This window comes from Cetorhinus maximus, chromosome 20, assembly GCF_964194155.1.
Source record: "Cetorhinus maximus chromosome 20, sCetMax3.hap1.1, whole genome shotgun sequence".
NCBI classification, from domain to species: Eukaryota; Metazoa; Chordata; class Chondrichthyes; order Lamniformes; family Cetorhinidae; genus Cetorhinus; species Cetorhinus maximus.
The window spans coordinates 12439313-12460786 of record NC_135898.1 but is presented as its reverse complement, the minus strand read 5'-3'; positions in this window follow the sequence as shown (position 1 = coordinate 12460786).

The window sequence follows — 21474 nt, the reverse complement described above, 5'->3', positions numbered from 1 at the left end:
TGCGGGAAAGGGCACCAGGTGGATTTGGGAATGAGTGGAGGTCCAGGGGAGAGAATGGGGAGTCTTCCAGACGAGTCGCCCGCCTGTCCCCTCGGCAAGCCAGGCCCAGCCCCTCACCTCTCCTCCCCTGACCCACCGGCTGGCCAATTCCCCATTGACTTTCGCATCCAGTGCCCACCCCCCACCCCCTTTCCCCCTGTGAAATAATCGCCCTCTCTGGGGGTGGCGTCAGTTTTACCGGGAGGTCTTCTCTTTTTTTTTTAAACCAGGCGGCGGGGTGAACTTGTGCAAAAGACCGTCTCAGGATCGGAGAAGAGGAACAGCTTGTCTGTCACAGTCCTGGGTCGCTGGACTGGGGGTTGTGTTGCGAAATAGAAGTGTCCGCGGCAGAGGAGAGTAGCTGTATTGGTTGGTTGGGTTGAGTTGGGTTGGGTTGAGTTGGGTTGGGTTGGGTTGGGTGGGGATGGGAAGGAAACTTTCTTTGGTGGTCAAAGTCCGCTCAGTCCATACCTTAGACCCTGTCCGAGTGCGGGAATCGCTTCCTCACTATCCCTTAGCCATCCCGGCCGGCCAGAATGTGACGGGCTGGTCGCTCCCTGCGGCTGGAGACTCCACAACCCTGTGTCCGGTGAATGCCTCTTGAGACCAGGTTGCCAGGAGGGATCGGGCGGGAGCTGAGATGCAAACCGTCCGCAGCTTTGGCTTGAGTTGAGTCTCTGATTTGCTGGAGAGACAGTGTGAGTGTGAGAGAGAGAGAGAGAGAGACAGGCAATGCCTCTGCTAATCCCACTCCCCCTGTTTAATATTCACTCAGTGCAGGAGAGAGAGAGAGAGAGAGAGCCCTGACCCGAGCGGAGAGGGTGACTCCACTCTTGATGTGGTCGCTGCCTGTCCTCACTTCAGTCGGGATGGCTGGACACAGTATCCCGCTGTGCCCATCAGGAGGTGAGCTGCGGTTTACCTTTGCCTTGAACTTCCGTCTGCTTCGAGTGCCCGCCTGATTCCCAGCGACATCGGGTTGGTTCCCCCAACCAGAGCAATTCTGCCTGTTTGTACCGGGCACCAAGTTAGATCTCAGCTGGAGCACTGTCTGCAGTCCTGGGCGCCACACTCCAGGAAGGGTGTGAACGCATTGCAGAGGGTGCAGGAGAGGGTTACAAATCTGGTTCCAGGGATGGGGAGATGGATTGGAGGGGTTGGGACTGTTCTGGTTGGAGAGCAGAAGGTCAAGAGGAGATTTGATAGAGATGATCAAAATCATGAGGGGGGCTGGGCAGAGTAGATAAGGAGAAATTGTTTGCGATCATAAAAGGATCCAGAATATGGTGGGGAGGAGGGGAGGGGTGGGGTGGGGGGGAGGGAGTTGGGGAGGGAGGGGAGGAGTGGGGGGGGTGGGGGGAGGGGAGGGAGTTGTGGGGGGGTTGTGGGGAGAGGAGAGGGGAGGGGATGGGGGGTAGAGATGGAGATTTGAAATGATTTGCAAAAGAAGCAAATGCAATGTGAGGAAAAACTTTTTATCACAAGTGGTTTGGGGCTGGGATGCGCTGCCTGGAAGTGTGGTGGAGGCAGGTTCAACCGAGGCATTCAAGAGGGCATCAGATGATTACTTAACTGGAAACGATGTGCAGGGTTAGGGGAAAAAGGCAGGATACTGGCACTGAGTCACAAACTTCACTGGGAGAGCCGGTGCAGACATGGTGGGCCGAATGGCCCCCTTCTGCACTGTAACAATTCTGGACAGTGCTCAGTGGGGTTGGGCAGGGGCAGTCGGGCAGCTGACCTACGGCCGCAATCGGCTTTGCACCGTGATTTCACGCAGGCCCACCCTGCATGGATCGCGAGCGGCTGCGCTGAGCTCTGCCTGTGTGGACATGGGGAGGGGAAGAGGGGGAGCTGGGCCTCGTGCTCAGTTCGTGCATGTGTGAGAAAGAGTGCTTTAATCCCCCTGAGGGACAGGACTTGCCTCAGGGAGATTGAAGCGCTCTTATAAAACATTAATAAAGACAGTGAAACTTTAATAAAACATGTCCCCTCATGTGACTCTGTCACACGAGATGGGACATGTTTTTAATTCCAAAATAAAGTTTTTATTTAATGTTTATTTGCTTTCGGAAACCTCATCCCGCTCGTGGATGAGGTTTCCTAAAAAATGTAAAGGTTGGGCAGGCAGAGTAGAATTGAATTCAATTAGCTTGTCAATGGCCTTAATAGGCCTTTTAATTATCAGTGGGTGCACAGCCGACTCCGGCGTGCGCCCACCGAGGGGAATATTGCGTGAGTATGCAATGATGTCAGGACGCACGCCTGATGTCATCACGCGGCATTTTACACTCGGGCGTGTTGGGCGCGTGCCCGCGTGCTGAGCATAAAATTCTGCCCTCTGTGATTCGAACCCTTGAATGCTTTCCAAAATCAATGAATGTCAATTATATTGGACATCAGATTATATTTTCCAATGGTACCATTTTGGAAGTGCCTGAGAATCCTTGCTGAGTATTTCCCCTGCTGCTCTTTATAGCTAAGTCAGGAACCAACCCCAGAGCTGGGAAAAGCTGAAGCATTTATTAACGCCCCCACCCCTCCCTCCAGCACACACAGCCATCCTTGATGTATTGTGGCTTTAAGGCATCGACAGAGACAGGATTCAATTTGTAATTTCACCCCTGGTAGTTTGTAAATATGAAGTGAAGACCCCTCATTAACCCTGGTTAACTTATAGTGAGCGCAGGAGAATATGACTGGAGTTTGAACAGTATCGAAATTGCAGCAATCAGTTACACAGTCCAGTGCTCATTTGCTGACTTGGTGTTCACAGGCAGAATTTAAGGGCAAGCCAATGTTAAATCAGATGATTAAAGCATTTTGGTTTATTGGCACAAATATGAGGTTTATAAGATTGTGGTGTTTCAAAACTGACTCTGGGTCAAATGGAGGAATGAAAGGGGTCATGTTCTGAATTCTGCAGACAACAAGTCCAGGTTAAAAGGGAATTCAGGTGGTTTTGCTGGGAAGAAGGTGCAAGCCTGTAAACAATGACCTAGCTGTGCTGATGTTGGATAGACTGTTAGTCTCTCAAGTCCCAGGGAGGTGTTCGGAACATCAGGTTTTCTGAATGGTTATACCTTAACGTAAAATTATATTTAATTCCAAGATAGAATAGAGTTGGTGGTCTAAAGGATAGCTAATTAGCATTTCTACCTGGATGCAAGGCCCATGTGATTCACTTTGCCATGGAAATGTTCTTTGGGAGGGCAAGAGTCCACAGGGTGATTTCATTCTAGGAGCGGGTGTAGGTTTTCCTGAATATCACTGAACCTCACAGACATGGTTAGTCTGCAAGAACCTGGGAGAGACAGAGAGAGCAGAGAGATAGAGGCATTAAGTCTCCATTGCTCACCCGCAGATGAGGGTGAGAGCTCATGCTCGGACTGAAGAGACCATGTTCGTGAGGGTTTAAAAGAAGTTGGAAGATTGGCCCAGCTTTGGCTAGAGAGAGGTATCTCCAATTCATCGCTCAACATAAAAGTCAGTTTGGGAAGTTGAATTTATCTGGCTGAAAAAGGAGTTGAGAATAGCTTTGGCCTGGTTCCTGGGGAATGAATTGTCCACCTGAGGGACAGAGTAAAGTATAACTATGGCATGGGGATTTTTGATTGCTGTATATGTTAAATGGGGGACCTTTTCTGCAGTTTAGAATATAAGTTAGCAACTGAAATGGTATTTAGTCAATGTTGTTTGTTACAATTGTTATGACAAAGCCAATGGTAAATGTTGAGCTGTTCAAATCCCAGGGGGAAACTTGAAACAACTGTCACAACTAATTTTCAATTTGTATAAATTTCGAGATGCATGCCTTGAATTCAGTAGTAATAAGATCACCAAGTCTTATAGGTTTTTAAAAATATAATACGAGATTAAACATTTATTAATAAAAGAAATGATTTTAAATACATGCATAGATCTACATGTTACTACTGTAATAACTTCTAAATCCCCTTAATCAATGTAACTCCCAGTTACACTTTCATTAAGGCAACAGTAAGACACACAGATTTTAAAAGACCCAAGCAAAGAAACAACCAAGTCGAATTCAAAATGAGTTCTCTTCACTTCAGTCCCTGGAGACAGCAGCTTGAGGCATAGATGCTGACGGCTTCTCACACTTATAAGATCTTAAAATGCCTTCCCTTACACACAGCCCTTGCTCCTTCTTTATGCATATTTCCCACTTTGAATGCAAATGCCCATTGTTTCACTATGTCTTTGGACTTTATCTCCCTGATAATAAAACCCTCTCATAGCACTAAGTTTTACCAGTAATCTTTGGGAAAAATAAACACACTGTTTCTAAACTTCACCTGGCTAGATGATACATTTCACCCCTCCTTTGAAAACAATCTAGTCTGGTTTATTTTAAAAGGCAAATGTACCCTTGACACCCATGTTTCTAAACTTTCCCATATTTATCGGATTAATATTTCAAAGCTAACCTCTCTCCTTAGATCAAAGCACCCAGATTAGCTGCCTCTAATTGAATTAAATCTCAAACACACACAAAGACACAGACACATATAGACAGATCCCACTATTACTCTATTTTACAATAAATTCCAATAACATTATGAGAATTATTATATCTTCTTGACGCAATAAAAGTCTTAAAACTTGAAAGCTTATTTTGTGATCTTTTCAGTCATTCGCTGGAAGTTTGCAAATTATCAGTCTCGACAGGGATCGTAACATTACATACAAGTTCAGATGACTGGAGGCAGCAGTCTAGTGCCTGTAAATATGAGGCAGAGTCAGCAAGTTGGTATTATACCAGAGTTACTCTCTGTCTAGGGGACAATGCTTCTTGGAATGCTGAGAGCCAGCGATTCCAAATTTATTTTAGAAGGGTTTGAGCAGTCCAGTGGCTCACCATAATTTTGTTTTAAACTTTGCCAACCACCAGGTTGACTCAACACTTCTGAAGACACCATTATTAGACAACAAGCAAACTCCAAACCATTGACCCTTAAGATTCAGTAAATAGAATGGGATTATAGAACAGAGGTCTGAAGGATGGGAAGCATTCTTACTGTGGGCACTCCAACACGGACCAGATTAACACAACAGCAGCAGAAAGGGGACTAAATGAGCCCCGAAGACAAAGATCTCACTATGTACTTTTTCCCAGAGCAGAAACACATCTAAAATACTTTGGTTGACCAGCTTATTAATCCCTGCATCAACAGCCAAGAGGAACCCTAAAAGATTCCAGGAGATTGATGCAAAATGATGCTCAAGAGTGAGATTTGGTGATTCTTGGGAGGAAGATTAAGGAATGATAATGTGCACTGAGGTGAAAAGATACAGAACACTGTCAAAGGACGAAGACACCTTAGAGTTCAAACACACAATCATATGAAAGGTGCAGGTAAATAAAGCCTTCATAAGGCCAATAATGTGTTAGGTTTTATAAATAAAAGCATTATATACAAGAGCAAAGAAGTCCGCATAAAGTTGAACAAGGCAATGATCAGGCCACAGTTCAAGTACTGCACACAATTTTGAAAAAGAAAATAAAGTTTTGCTCGCACATATTGACCACTGACAACCTCAGGTGGTCCCATGATACCTTACTGCCATTGAAGTACTTTTGAAATTGACTCGGTATTGGGGATGTAGAAAATGCAACAGCCTATTTGCACATAGCAAGCTCCCACAAACAGCAGTGAGATTGTAACTAGATAATCTTTTTAAGTGATGTTGGCTGAGGGATAAACACTGGCCAGACAGGGGGCAGAATTCCCCTGATCACCTTTGCATAGTGCCGAGGGACCTTTTGCACTCGCCTGCAACTGGACCCAAGTGATCTTCAGTATAAGGGGGACTCATGCACTGTTCCAACTGTCCCAGGCTACCTGAGGCAGAAGCATGTTGAGTCAATATTCAGCTGGTAAACAGCCTCAACTGCATCAAGAGACTTAAGGTGCTGAATTAGACTCGGTCTTCAGATCCCTAGTAATGTGACGTAAGTAACAAGTGGAAAGATTGAGGGAATGAGTATTGGCTTTGGTGGCTGTTGGATCCCTTCCTTTTTCTTTCCTCCAGGAACCTTATTAAATATGTTATTCATGATCTTTTAGTCGGTAATCCATGAAATTAAATGGCAATCTTATTTTCTGGTTCAGTTTTGTGCCTTGATTGTTGAAATGTATACTTCAGTCTAAGAGCCTCTGATGCACCTCTCAGAAATGACTATACCTTATTTGAAGATTGCCCTTTGGAAATTGATGAATCAGAGTGGGAAGCTATGATTCATGACTTCGATTTTTGGTGTGTCACAACCCAATGAACAACACGTAGTTCTAAACCTTTCCTTTTCAAAATGTCTGGGGTTAAGCTAATTGTCAAATGAGAACTGCATGTCTCATTATGCAGCTGCAATAAATGTGTTCATTCAGTTGGAAATTCTGCACGTTACCTGCTGCTGTGTCTTGGATGAATAGAGGGAGGCATACGAGCTAGGAAAATACATTACAAACCAAATGCACAGTAAATTTTAGAAAAATGACCTTTACTGTGGTGTGTAGCAAAATAGGGAAATAGAGCAATTGGTGGATGACAAGATGTTTATGTTTGTGGGGCAACAGAGGGGAGAAGTACCAAATAACTCAGTCAGGAAAACAAGCCTTCACTGTTAATAGCCAGATAGCAAACAAAATCAAAGCCAAATTTTGAAAGTTATTATTTTCTGCTTTAAACCTCATTCTACTAGCATCCCAATTAGTTGAGATGACTTTTTTTTCACTTGTACAGCACCTGAGACGAGCTGTTGACAATATTTGTTTCCAACCTGCCTTTACCTTGTTCTTCTTTAAGTTGCAACATAATCATAGACTCTGATCTTGACCTAAAGGAATAGTTTGAAAACCTCTATTTTTAGATGATTCTAGATTTTGAGATTTGACTATACTGAGGGCAGAATTTTCCAGTTGATGTGAGGGTGGCTGAGCCCACATATCAGCGCTTGAAATGTCGCGCGAGCGTGCCGACGTCAGCGCGCAGCATCGCGATATTTCGGTCGGCGGGCGCGCTCAGCAGCGGGACGCTCGCCCACCATTAATTGAAAGCCTCGTTAAGGCCCTTAACTTGCCAATTGTGTAGGATTTTGAGGGGCCCGTGTGAACTTCGGGTCAGCGCACGGGCCCAACGGGCAGGTGGGTAGGAGATTTTTTAATAAAACTCATGCATTGTCGGGATATGTGGACTCAGAGGGGTTGCTCATGTTTCACACAAAGTTTTAATTGCTGAAAGTGTTTAAAAGTTGCCTGTGTGATTGTTAGCAGTTCACATCGATTTCCAAGAGCTTTTTGTATACTTTGAAACCAGTCTGCAGACAGTAATCTTTCTCAGGCCTGCAGCTTTCCGGAGGCCTCAATTTAGCCTGGGGATATGGGTTCTGACATCTCCACTGGAGGCAGCTCCTCTGAGGAGGAAGGGAGGGATGGAATAATGAGGAGGCCAGGATTGGACAATCAGCCTCCAGAGGAGCCACCTTTGGGAGGCCAGGTGCAGGCACAAGGGGCAGAGGGCCAAGAGGTTGTCCAAGGTGCAAGGGGCCGCAGAAGACGCCACTATCCTGCTGCCAGGGTATACAGGTGGAGAAGCAGCTACCTCAATATGACTGAGGTGCAGGGCCGAAGGAGGCTCTGACTCTCAAGGGAGACAGTCAACTATATCTGTCAGATGATTGGCCCTGAGATCTTCCCTAACTGTGTGGGTGGACACCCCATGCCAGTGGCTCTGAAGCTCACAGTTGCCCTCCATTTCTATGCCTCTGGCTCCTTCCAGGGTTCGGTGGGTGATCTTTGCGGTGTCTCCCAATCAGCTGTCCACACTTGTGTCAAGCAGGTTACAGACACTCTGTTCAGACGGGTATTGACCTTCATCCACTTCCGCTGCAACCAGGCAAGCCAGGCACAGCGAGCCAGAGGCTTCGCAGACATTGCTGGCTTCCCCCGCGTCCAGGGTGCTACAGACTGCACTCATGTGGCCATCAAGGCGCCAGCAGGTGAGCCTGGTGCCTTTGTCAACAGGAAGGGCTTCCACTCCATGAACGTGCAGATAGTGTGTGATCACAGAATGCAGATTCTGCAAGTCTGTGCAAGGTACCCAGGGAGCTCCCATGATGCCTACATCCTCAGACACTCCCAGGTGCCGGGGCTCTTCAGTGCTCCGGCTCAGCTGGATGGATGGCTGGTGGGTGACAAGGGCTATCCCCTCAGAAGGTGGCTCATGACGCCTCTCCGTCGTTCAAGAACAGAAGCTGAGCAGCGGTACAATAGGAGCCACGGCACCACAAGGGCTGTGGTGGAGAGAACCATTGGTCTTCTCAAGATGCGCTTCTGTTACCTGGACCGCTCAGGGGGCGCACTCCAGTACCGCCCAGATTGCGTCTCTCTGATAGTGGTAGTCTGCTGCACAATCTTGCGCTGGAAAGGGGGGATGGAATTGACGATGAAGACCTTGACGCAGTGGATGCAGCTGCACATGATGAATCCAGCAGTGGCTCAGAGGATGAGGAAGCACAGGGCAATGATGAGGGGCAGCACGCCGACCTGCTATTACCCCAAGGAGGCAGGGACACCCAGGACACTTTAATCCAACGAACCTTCAGCTCGCTCCACACACATGGATCAGCAGGAACAGCATTGCCTGGCGCTTCCAGACGTGGCACTTAGGTACAACATCTTCCACTTCATCAGCTGCAGATAAGGGCTTAGTACAGAAACATCAATGTCTACTCAAACACTCATGATATGTCTGTGAAAAAGAAAAATGCAGCACAAAGGAAACACCCTCAGCCATGGTCAGAAAAGTTGACTTTATTATGTCCAAAAAAATGACACAGACTTCTCCATTCCAATAAGAAGAATTTTGTTCCCTATTCTAAGGCCAACACAAAACCACCAGTGACATACCCGTGGAGTGCCTAACGTGCCTTATGCTTACGTTTGCGGGTGCTACGTCTAGGTACCGCCCTAGAATGGCTTGTGAGACAGCCTGCAGACTCTGCTGTCCTGTTGGTCTCAATGACCTTGGTGGGCGTCCTCTGGCCCGTGGAGCCTGTGATGGCCCCACCTGGGAGGGAGTGGCCAGTTCCTGAACTGGCACCTCCCCAGTTGTTGCAGCCTCAACGGAAGCAACGTTGACTGGCAGAGGGGCGGAGGAGCTGCTGCCCTGATCTGGAGTGCCCTGAGAGGAGCTCGCAGCGATGACAGGCAGCTGCTGCACAGACATGAGGTCCCTTTCGACCTCCCTGCTCATCGCAGATGGATGGGCACCGAGCGCCGACACTTGGTGCCCAGAACATCTCCCACATTGGGAATGACCACCCGTGGCCAGTACCGCTGTGAGGGCTTGCAGGTCAGAGCGTAACCCAATCAGAAGATTCTCAATCCAATTGAACCCCCTCTCCATGAGAGTCGCCAATCTCTCAGTGGAGGAAGCCTAAAGCCCTGTCCTGAGATTCATGCCTTCACGTGCACGCTGCCTGGATTCCTCCATCGCAGAGATCAACTGAAGCATACCTTCATGCAAACGTGCTTCCTACCACTTGTCCTGCAGCTGCTGCATTGGTGACAACTCCAGAGGCACATCATCACTGCTGGACTCAGCATGTGCCTCATCCTCTGCAGCCCTCCGGCTGCTGGCACCATCGGCACTCCCTGTCCCTACCATCTCCTCCAGCGATTGTGAAGTGCCCACTCCACTGTGACCCGGGACACTAGCCGACGGTAAAGTCCCCACCGAGGTTTTTGTGTCTGCGCTGGTGCCTGCCTGGCTGAAATGATGTGCCGCAAGTTGCACGTCTTGGGCCTCAGGTGTGGAGGGGATGCTGTGGTGTCTGTGGGCGCGGCCATGTGGTGGTGATGCTGAAATTAACAACAAGGACAGTGCATCAGTTAGCGTACAGTCAGTTAAACCTTTCATCCCCTTCCCCCCAGCCTCATAAGTCGCTCACCCTTCAAGACCCTAAGGAGGCGAACATTGGCGGGGTGGAAAAGAGTCAAGAGGAGGCCCAACCATTAAGCGCACATGCAGACAGGCTGGTCAGATGGCCTCAGGAATGTCACATGGCATGTTATGTACCATTGGAGTCGGGAGAGTGCAGAGGTACCTGACCTGGGTGCATGCTGGCCTGGATAGTTGCGGTGCTGAAGTAACATTCCAAACAGTTGCGACATTTGCCATGGAGCACAGGAGATTGAGAGGTCACATTATTGACCTTCATTCCGTTAGGAGGGGCATAGACTGGGTGGGCAGAAGGCAACATTTCCCCTTGGCGCAGGGATGAGTTATGAGGTGGCATTTATTTAAGTTGAGTGCCATGAGGTTCACAGCTGAGGTGCTGAGGACCTTTTGGACAAAGTAATGTGGGACGCACTGGCTGAAAGGGTGCTGGAGGTCCCAAACCCCTTAAGATGCAAAAAGTCTTTGGCTGTGCAGCAGCGATGCCATGGCATGTTAGGCCATGGGGATAGTGGTCACAAATGGGATAAGGTGACTTTGGAAGGTGGTGGAGATGCGAATCCTCAAGGGGACGAGGGACCTTTGTGTATGACCCACACGTCAGAGTGTCTCAGTCTGTGAATGAGCAGTGTTGCTGCATTAATGATTGTAGCAACCATCAGTGGTTTGGATGGTGGGCAGACAGAGTGGATGGGACTGTGGACCTCAAATACCTGGCCGCTGGACCCCAGCCTCGCCGCCCCCGGCCACCCTGGCCTCCTTCCCAGCTCCATGACCTGCTCTTCAAAAAGTGTGAGGCCCTGCAGGAGGGCGCACCCACCTCCAGTCCTCTGGCACTCCCGAAGATTGTGGTGACTTTTTGCGTGCAGAACAGAGAAGAGGATTTATTGGGGCTGATTGCTCATGTACTCTGCACGCACACGCCGCACCCCAACCACAGGGGCCCATCTGATGCCTCCAGCAGCTCCTGTTCACACTACTGGTGATCAGTCCCCAGAAGATAGTACGGCTGGTCCCAACACCCTCCCCCAACGGACACCTTGGACACATTCGGCGTCCATCACTTTGAATAACACACGGGTCTTGGCGCCCATGGCAAGGAGGCGCAACTAGGTGTGGCGCCGATGCCAGCAGATGGCTCTTGGCCACAACACATTTGAGGCTGCCCTTGCACAATCTCATCATCATCAATATGACATGTGTTGGAGTTCTGAGTATGTGTCTAGTGGCCTCCCGTGCAGGCTGCGCCCAGACTACTCAAATGCCACAAACACCAACATATGCTGTGGGGAGAACCCACCTTCTCATTAACCACTAAGGCTGATGTAAGCTTGGTCACTATCTGTTTGCCCACCCAGCGTGCACAATGCAGTAACGAGAGCAAGACATGGAGGGGTGGGGGGCTCAAAGGCTAAGGCTGCCTTCTGGGTCAAATGGCCAAGGCCGACATGGTCTCACCCGTCCAGAGTGCAGCAAATCATTGAATCTCTTCCTGCACTGGGTGTCAGTGCGTCGCACATCATCATGGGCACTCACAGCGTCACCCACCTCCTCCCACGCCTGGCTGGTGACATGGGGGGGCCCTCCTCCTCCCATCCTTCGGATACAACAAGTGCCGATGGCTGGAAGCCTCTTAGAGGAGGACAGCAAGGCATGCATCGGAGAATCGAGGGGCACAGTGTCCCCCCGCTGGCCTCTCCTGCAGCCTGCCCCCCTCCTCCTGCTCATTCTCTTCTGCATACACAGCTCCCTCCCTCTCTCCACGAGTGGCCATGGTGCACTGCCTCAAGCAGGTTGCCTGGTCACTCTTTATACAGGCTGCTGGTTCCCCATTGGAACCGGCAGTCTGAACACGCCCGTCCCCGCGACTATTTTCCCGTTCTCCACGGGAGTTGCTAACCCGCTGGCCGGGCCTTAATTGGCCCACCTGCGGAAAATAGTGGTGCAGCCCGTTTCGGCGGCGGCAATTGGCTGCCCGCCCACCGCCAAGTTGGTTGGGCCTGCCTGCCCGTCAAACAGAAAATTCTCACCTTAGTTTGTCCTATGTATTCATGATTGTGTGTGCATGAGAGGGGAGAGAGTGTGTGTGTGTGTAACAGTGTGTGTGTAACAGTGTATGTCTAAGAGTGTCTGTGTGTGTAAGAGTTTACAGTGTAACAGTGTGTAACAGTATGTGTAAGTGCGTGTGTGTGTATGTGAGAGTGTGTGTGTGTGTGTGTGTGATAGTATATTTGTGTGCGTGTGTGTGCACCTGTTTACATACTTACACACATACAGAGTTCTGGTCCCTCGATGAGGTTCTCTGCGAACCCTTTATAAAAACACTGGTTCAGCTCCAACTACAGTATTGTGTCCAATTCTGGGCTCCACACTTAAGGAAGGACATTTGAAATATTTAGAAAAGATCTGGAGAGATTTACTAGAATGGTTCAAGGGATGAGGGAGATTATGAGGATAGACTGGAGAAGCTGGGGTTTCTCCTCAGAGCAGAGAAGGCTAAGATAAGACTTGACAGAGGTGTTGAAAGTTCATGCAGGGTTTAGGTAAATATAGGAAAAAAATGGTTAACAAATCCCTATCAATTCTAGATTTAAATTAATAATTTACCTTGCATCAATTGCCATTTGTAGAAGGATGTGATAAATGCATATTTGGATAATCATGATCTGGTTGGGTATCATCAGCATAGATTTGCGAATGGGAAATCATGTTTGACGAACTTGTTGGAGTTTTTTTAAAGTGTTACTAACAAAATTGATAAAGGAGAGTTGATGGATGTAGTATACTTGGATTTTCAGAAGGCTTTTGATAAAGTCCCCCACAGGAAGCTGATTAGCAAAATAAAAACACATGGGATAGGAGGCAATATACTGACGTGGATTAATGATTGGTTAACAGGCAGAAATCAGAGAGTAGGAATACTGGGTCATTCTCGCATTGCCAGGCTGTGACTACTTGGGGTACCGCAAGGATCAGTACTTGGGCCTCAGCTGTTCACAATATATATCAATGATTTGGATGCGGGGACCAAATGTAATATTTCCAAGTTCGTGGATGATACAAAGCGAGGTGGGAATGTATGTTATGAGGAAGATGTAAAGCAGCTAAAGGAGGTTTTGGACAGACTTATTGAGTAGGCAAAAACATAGCAGATGGAATATAATGTGGAAAAATGTGCGGTTATCTACTTTGATAGAAGGAGTAGATGTGCAGAATATTTCCTAAATGGTAAGAGATTAGAAAGTTTGGATGTACAAAGAGGCCTGGGTGCCCTTTCCCTTAAGCCACTGAAGGGTAACATGCAGGTGCAGCAAGCAATAAGGAAGGCTAATGAAATGTTAGCCTTAATCGCAAGAGGATTTGAGTACAGGAGTAGTGAAATCTTGCTTCAATTGTGCAGAAGCTTGGTTAGACCATACCTGGAGTACTATGTGCAGTTTTGGTCCCCTTACTTCAGAAAGGATACTATTGCCAGAGAGGGAGTGCAATGAAGATTCACCAGGCTTGTTCCGGGAATGGTGGGACTGTCCTATGAAGAGAGATTGGGGAAACTGGGCCTATATTCTCCAGAAGTTAGGAGTGAGGGGCAGAGATAAAGGCTCCAAGCTTCAGATTTAGAGAGACAAAAGCTGCAGAAAGCAGATTTCAAGTGAGAACAGCTTTCAAGAGCAAAGAGATGGCTGAAGGTCTGTAACTCTTTGCTATGGGCATGTGAAGCAGTGATGTACTGTAGACAGTTTAGTCAGTGAGAGAGAGTGTGTGGAAGACAGCTTGAATGCATGTGGGGACCCAGTGGGGGAGAAACATTGGAAGTAGAGTTAGAAACCCTGGAGGTGAAACCTTGTGGAAGGCGTCTGAGAGAAAGTGTCGGGTTGGGAGAAGATTCCAAAGCGAGTCCTTCTAGAGTGGAGATTGGAAACCCTTGTCTGAAAAATTGAGTTAAGTGAGACTGATTGGCTCATGATGTAACAAGTGTCTAGGGGGAGCTGAGGAGGAGATCCACAGCATCTGGTTGAAGTGGGATCTGTCACTTGGTTTCAGAGTGTGGTGTGTCTGACCACAGGTTGCCTATTGGTTTACATGGACTGTGCACCTACTGTGAACATTAGAGTATAAGATACTTTTGTAACTTGTGTTATCCTTATAAACCTGTATATATCTGTAAAGTTATAGTTGTGGGTGAAGGAGTATTGTAATATAATTCATCTTCTCTTGTTTAATAAATGTTTTATGCTTTTGTTAAAAGTTCAGTAGCTGACTCTGGTAACCCTGTTTAGTAGCCCCTCTCCACGTACATAAACAAACAAATTAAAAGTTAGGATCTGTCAAGTTGGGTTCCACTCTGGGATCAGGTTTGTCCAGAGTAACCTCAACTGGGATTGTAACAAGAAGAGAGTACAAAACTTCACTTTGTATGTAGATGTGTTTCCAGATTTTACTCCTGATAGATCTGGCTGTCATTTATAGGCTATGTTCTTAGTCCTAGACTCTCCAACCAGCGGAAATAGTTTCTCTCTCCATCTAGTCTATCTGTTCCCTTTAACAGCTTGATGAACTTTGATCAAATCACGCCTTAATTTGCTAATTAGGGAATACAACCTTGTCTGTGTAATCACTCCTTGTCATTTAACCTTTTGAGTCCAGGTGTCATTCTGGTAAATCTATGCCACACTCCTTCCAAAGCTAACATATTGTTACACATGCCCAGCGCTGCTCACGGTATCCCGGGTGGCATTGAACCAGGGCTTTGTATAACTATAGCGTACATTCTGTCAAAAAAAATCAGGACTGATGAGGTGATTGCTTTCAATGTCAGGCAGAAGAGGGCACCTGGATACTGAAACAGCTCCACAGGTCCATCCCATATAGCTCACTCCCTGTCCCTATAATTATATTCACCAAACAACATAAACTGTACCCATGTGCCAACAATATAGGCATGTAGGCTGTTTGACTCTATGTTGCACTTGAGAAATTGTAACAAAGCCCCCAACAGGCAGCACAATTGATTTCTTGGGAAATGTCCACACACATTACTGCAGCATCCTGATGTTTAGCTAATTTGTTAATTTGCTCTCATACCATTGAGGAGTTTCTCAGAATTCTCAATATTTCACAGAATCACCAAATTGTTTTGGCACAGAAGGAGGCCAATTGGGCCCATCGTGTCTGCACCGTCTCTCCGAATGAGCAGCTCACTTTTTCCTTTGTGCGAGCATCACATTGCCAATGGTTAGTTCAGAAAAAAACTCGCTGGAATCTAATTTGCTGACAAGTTATTTTCTCGAAATAAGGCCAGAATTGCTGTTGTCTTCCTGCTTGATGTGCTATCAATTGACTCTATGCATCCGTTCCTTGCCAGTTTTGTTAGAATTCTAGCCGTGCACATTTCTGATGTGGGGGAAATCAACCAAATGAGCTCCTGCTCTGAAATGAACGATTGTATAATTGTCTGCACCTCAAACGTGCATGACTGTCCAGAAGGATTGTTTGGATTGTCATGATCCATGTCTTACCTTTTTGGGAAGGAAGACTTGGATTTGTGACATCACCATGCCTCATTTGCAACAGGTTTCTTTGTAGGGATTATTCAGTGGACGCACACCACAAGATAATAGCAGTTGTTGGAGCATTGTACTTCTGGGTATTGGGAGATCTGAATCCTTTTCTTTGTACAGTGCCAACTGGATCTTGAACCTTTGCTCAAACCATTAGAACAAGCAGATGAGGCCTCAGTTTAGCATGCTACCTGAAGGGCAATTGGAGCCTTCCCTCGTTCATTTCATTGGAGACTTAGTTTACACTATCAACTGGCACTCCTGGTCTGAATCTCAAAACTCTGTCTTAATGATCCAGTGTCAAAGTACACCGCCGGTGCAATCAAACTGCTCCCCATAACCAAAGCAAATTGAATGCCCGCGTATGATGGCTATGGTCTTTAGACTACGGCCGGGATTTTCCGGTCCTGCCAAAAGTCAATGGACTCTTGACTGGCCCGCCGCATCCCCTGCAGCGGGGCTGGAAAATCCCGGCCTCCCTCTTCGCCAAATGGATTTCACTTCTAAAAGCAAAGAAAAGCAGTGGGATTGAATTGATGTTTTAGGGGCACGTAGATTTAAAAAAAAAATTATTTATTCATTCATGAGATGTGGATGTCACTGGAAAGGACAGCATTTATTGCCCACTCCTAATTGTGCTTGAGTAGCTGGTGGCGAGCTGACTTTTTGAACCACTGGTGCAGGTACACCCGTTGTGTTAGGAGTTGCAGATTTTGACCCAGTGACGGTGAAGGAATAGTGCTATATTTCCAAGTCAAGATGGTGCGTGACTCGGGAGAGGAATTTGGGGTGGTCCTGGTGTCTGCAGCTCATTTCCTCCTAGGAAAAGAGATCAGGAAGTGTCGAAACTGCAATGGAGCTGGAGGACCCATTTGCTCAGGTTTCTGAGCTCAGCCTTGCTCATGCGAAGAGCAGTTGCTTTGATGTTTCCTCAATGGGGAAGAGGTAACCAAGAGTTCGATCTTATCTTGTATCTTGTACCCACTCTCTTTTCAAAGCATTTACAGCCCACATCCAAAATCTGAATTGGTCTGAACTACTTCAATTTTGGGAAAGTGAAATTAAGCCCTTTAGCTGGTGAGAAGGTGGCCAAATTGTATTGACACTTCTGTAAAAGAGATTCATTCTTTGAGCCTCATAATGTTTCCCTGTCCCTGAAAGCTCTTGAGCACGAAACCTAGCCAGCCATGTTTTGACTCCTTAAAAGTGGGATCAGGGTGAACCAAAGATCAGTCGCGCAATGAATCTAGGAATGGTTTAATGGCTAGCCTTTTTCTTAGGCAAACCCTCAGGATTAAGGATGACTTGCTTTCACTCTGGTTTGATGCGTTCTGAGATGTCTGATCAGTCCATCATGTGATCTGCAGACTCTGCCACACGTGGGACAGGTGGTGCTTGTAGGGTTGGGCAGATGGTTTGTTTGGATGTTGGTGCACTCCCTCCGATGCCTAAACCGCCTCTTCGCACGTTCCCGAGGAAGCCACGCTATGCGCTTGGTGCCTTCCCCGATGAGCCTTCGCCATCTTGGTCAGTCACAAACCAGGGTCTCTCGTGAGTTGGTGGAGATGCTTCACCTCTTTAGGGATGTTTTGAGAACATCCCTGAAGTATTTCTGCTGTCCTCCTGTCCTACCACAACTGAGTTCTGAGCAGAGCAGTTGCTTCAGGAGTCTAGTGTCAGCCATGTGAACGACATGTCCCACCCAGCGGAGTGGAGCTGGTTTTAAGAGATTAGCGCCCGGTTGCTTGGCAAGTTGGCTTGGGCGGAGATGCTACTATTGGGCTGCCTTTCTTGCCAGCAGATTTGGAGGATCTTGCAAAAGCACAACAGATGGTACTTCATGGCTACACCTTTAAGGTCGCGACAAATTTGGGCACATATCAACTGATCGTCAAGTATTTGCCAGACTAAACTTATCAAACAGCATTGTTATTTACTGTTTTGCCTCTTGGTTAGATGTTCATCTGCCTCATGTTGCTATGCAATTGCTCCCTTTTAAGCCGGATATCTCAAGCCAGTTCAATTAATCCCTACATGCTGTGTGTCCTTTGTGTTTTTCTGTTATTGACTTTTTGCTTGAAGTATGTTCGATGCAACAAAAAATTCATGCCTTCTAATGATTTTACCTTGCTTCCTATTTTTTTCAAACAAAAAAATGATCCAGTTCCATCTTAAATTTTCTGTCATCTTTTGTCTCCACTGTCTGCCTGGACAACCTATTTGGCACTTTTAGCACTCTCTGGGTAAAGTAATTATATCTAAATTATTTATTCATCTTCTCTCTTACGGACTTGAACCTGTGACCTCTGGTTATGGTCTGTGATTATGTCAGACAGGTTATATTATTTCAATTAATCTGTATATTGCAGAATATTGAGAACTAAAGTAAATTCTGCCCCGGAGCTTTTTCCCAGGACTGCGTGTTCTCAGTTTCCTTAGCCTCTCCTTGTAGCTGAGGTGTCTAATCCAGATTAGATTAAACCCAATGTTACATTGTTTTGAGAAACTATAAAAAATGTTTGACTTCCATAACAACAGTGACGACTCTTCAAGAGTTTAACCCCATAGATGCTGCCTGTCGTGCCTGTTTCCAGAATTTTCTGTTTTCAATTCAGAGCTGCAAAATTTTCAGTGTTTTATCTTTGGTCCTGGTATATTTCTCAACCTGCTGATCCAACAATTCTGAGCTCTAACATTAAAAAGGTTGTTGTAAGCCGTTTACACATTCACAAATTCAAATGACCCTATTGCGTGAATCCAAAGTAAGATCATGGTTTTATGATGAACTTTTTGCAGCTCAGTAGTGAACACGGATTTCATCGTCTCTGCCTCAGCAGTTGAGTCATTTGGGATCCGGCAACTGATCAAAGCTGATGTGAGATTGCACCATTCAGTTGTCCGGCAGTGATCGGTTATTTTGCACTTCACCGTGAAAGAGAAGAGTGTATTTTGTGCATAACTACATTGTGGCTTTAGCTCCGTCGATGAGATCATCAGCACTCCATGGTGCACCAAAGCAGTTGTTGGAAACATAAAAGTACAGACACATTGAAGGTGAAGCTACATCACCACACTGGGCGAGAGGGGTGGGTGGGCAGGAAGGAACAGAAGGAGATGTTGATGGGGTTCGATGAAAAAGGTTGGGTGGAACATAACCACAGCATGGACATGTTGGATGGAATGGCCTTTTCCTGTCCTGTAAGTTATTTGTTAAACTTTGTAACACCCACACAATGGTGGAGCAACAATTTCCTCCTTTATAAATGGGGAGAATGTTTTTCAAGATGTGGTCCCCACTGGAAGTGGCTGGTCAGCATGTTGATAAATCTTTGAAGCAGCACCATGCAGGAGAGATGCACCAAAAATCATACAGCACAGAAGGAGGCCATTCGGCCCAATGTGCCTGTGCCAAAACTTTGAAAGAACTGTCTGACTGGACCCACTTGCCTGTTCTTTGCCCATAGCCCTGCAACGTAGCCTGTCCAATAGTAATGAACAACCCTTGGTGATGCAATGGTAGATGCGCACCTGAGCACTGTTACCACCCTTCGTAATCAGTCTCTGTGGCCATTTGGAAACCACCCTGAGACGTTTTCTCACTGTCACTTTGTATTGTTCCCCCAGCATCTTGTGCACCCCACAGCATGTACGAAAAACATAGGTTTTCTTTTGACCTGTCCTTAACTGGGAATGAAGACTATTTCCCCACTTTCCTTTATTTCGGTGTGGGTCTGAGCCTGAGGAGAAACGACTAGTGTTGCTGCTCACAGACAGTCACCCCCTGGGCAGTGAAGGTGGCAATTCAGGCCCCTCACCATCCTCACCAGTGCCCCACTTTATCCAGCGCAGTTGTAGTACTCAGCCAGAGAGTCTTCATGCTCAGTTCCTCATCTGCTTTGAGTTTGCTGGTCTCTGAGAGAACACCAACTGGAGGTCCACAGTAGCCTCAGGAACCCTGGGCTATAGAGGGAGAAAGCCAGTCTGCTCCTGATCACGGCCTCTGCTGTCAAGTTCATGCCAGGTTCGGACTACATTTGACCTGGTTGTGATGTCCTCTTTACCCAAAGAGCCTGTCCACACCTCCCACCTCAGCACACGTCAAAAAGAAAGGGTGAGGGACTTGAGGACAGCGAGCACCCATGGAACCCAAAGCCAGGCCAAAGAGGCGGCGAGGCAGCTCATGCAGTCAAAATAATAATAATTCAAGTTTAAATGACAGAGAAAAATGAATGAGCAAAACTGCTGAGGGATTGAGGCAGTTAGTCACTGAGTTTGCTAATGGTGCGGTGTGCACATGATATACAACACTAATTTAGCCCTCAAACTGCTGCATCTTAAACTACAAAGCACAGACTGTGCTCAAAGACAACACCCATAAGATTGGATTGATGTCAAGTTGCATTCGGCATCAGAGGATGGACCTTCTTCTAAAAGTGAGTCGGGCTATTACTGATGAACCCAATGCAAACTAGCAGCTTGCAGCAAAATAACAGACACACCTGCCCGCCGTGGAGGGCAGTCCTGCTGAGACCCCTTGGGGGCAGTGAAAGAGATTTTACGATGCAAGTATAGTTAATTGTGGCCCAAGCCACAGATAGACGTTTGAGCTTAATTAGCCCACCCCTGCCCGTCTATGAAATAATGATACCTTGAATCACTTAAATTGCTGAATTAGATCCCAGTCCTGTTCCTGTTTGGCTGTATCAATTGCTCTGAAATGAAATGTGAGAGATGATTAGCTTTCAAAACAGTGAAATGGTCTTTGGTGTCTTAATTTGCTAGAGCGATGCTTATTTTGCAGAAATCCTAATTTAGGGAGAGAAAGAGGAAAATGGCAGGCGTTGGATATTTGAATGGCTGAGGGGCCCACATGAAAGCCAGTATCTGAGGGAGAAAGATTGCTGGACGTTTGGTGTTGTGCCCACAAAAAATATTCCATCAAAATCCCAAACCGACTTTCTCTTTCAAACTTCATTTGGTTTTGCAGGGTCGGGAGCTGGTGGAGGGGGGTGGGGGTGGTGGCGGGGGGGGGAGGCGGGGGGTGGTGGGTTGGGGGGTTGGTGGTCAAGAAGGATTTTTTGCCTGGTGATGGGAGACCTGACGCCTGCAAAAGTTATTGTCAGGCCAGTAAAAGTTTGTTTGCCTGAAGTGTCCCTGACTGTTTTCGTGGGCATCTTGACATGGTTTCTCATTTCTTGGACTCTGGTTCAAATCCAACCCACACAAAACTTGGTATGCTCTCGATTTCATTAAGCTGTCAATTACTACGAAAAATGGGCCATTTTTCTTCCAAGAAGTGGCAAAAATAGGCCTTGATGATGTAACTGATTTATTGCAATCAATAGTCAGCACAACTTTATTACTGCAAAGCTACTTAGCCTGATTGAATGATCTGACTTGTTGACTTGAATTGTGTTTATCCAGTAATAGGCAAAAAACGTTTGTTACAAAGACTCACGTTAGAAAGATTGGACTGATCCGGACACACACAAGGGCTGCACGAGCGAGGCTTGGCTACATTGAGAATTCTAGGTGAGGGGCCAAGGTTCGTAATACAGGACATCATCAAGGTTGAAAAGATGAACAGCAGAGTTTAGCATATGCCAAGCCTGTAGATTGTCGGAGGAATTTAAACTCCCTAAGTCGAGAGGAACTTCAAAAAAATTCCTTTCTTGGCTTTTAATTATCTCCCTCACGTAATTCTGTTTCTCTTGATTTTCTTGAACAAGCAACAGGAGTTGTGTTATTCTGAGGATTAATAAGAGTGTTGCTCCGGGTAGCAATGCTGTGACATTGATGCTTCCTATTAATATTGAATCACAGTTTATGTATGTGTGCATTCTTGACAACAATAAAAAAAACTGAATGCACCACATAAAATATAACAGTTGATTGA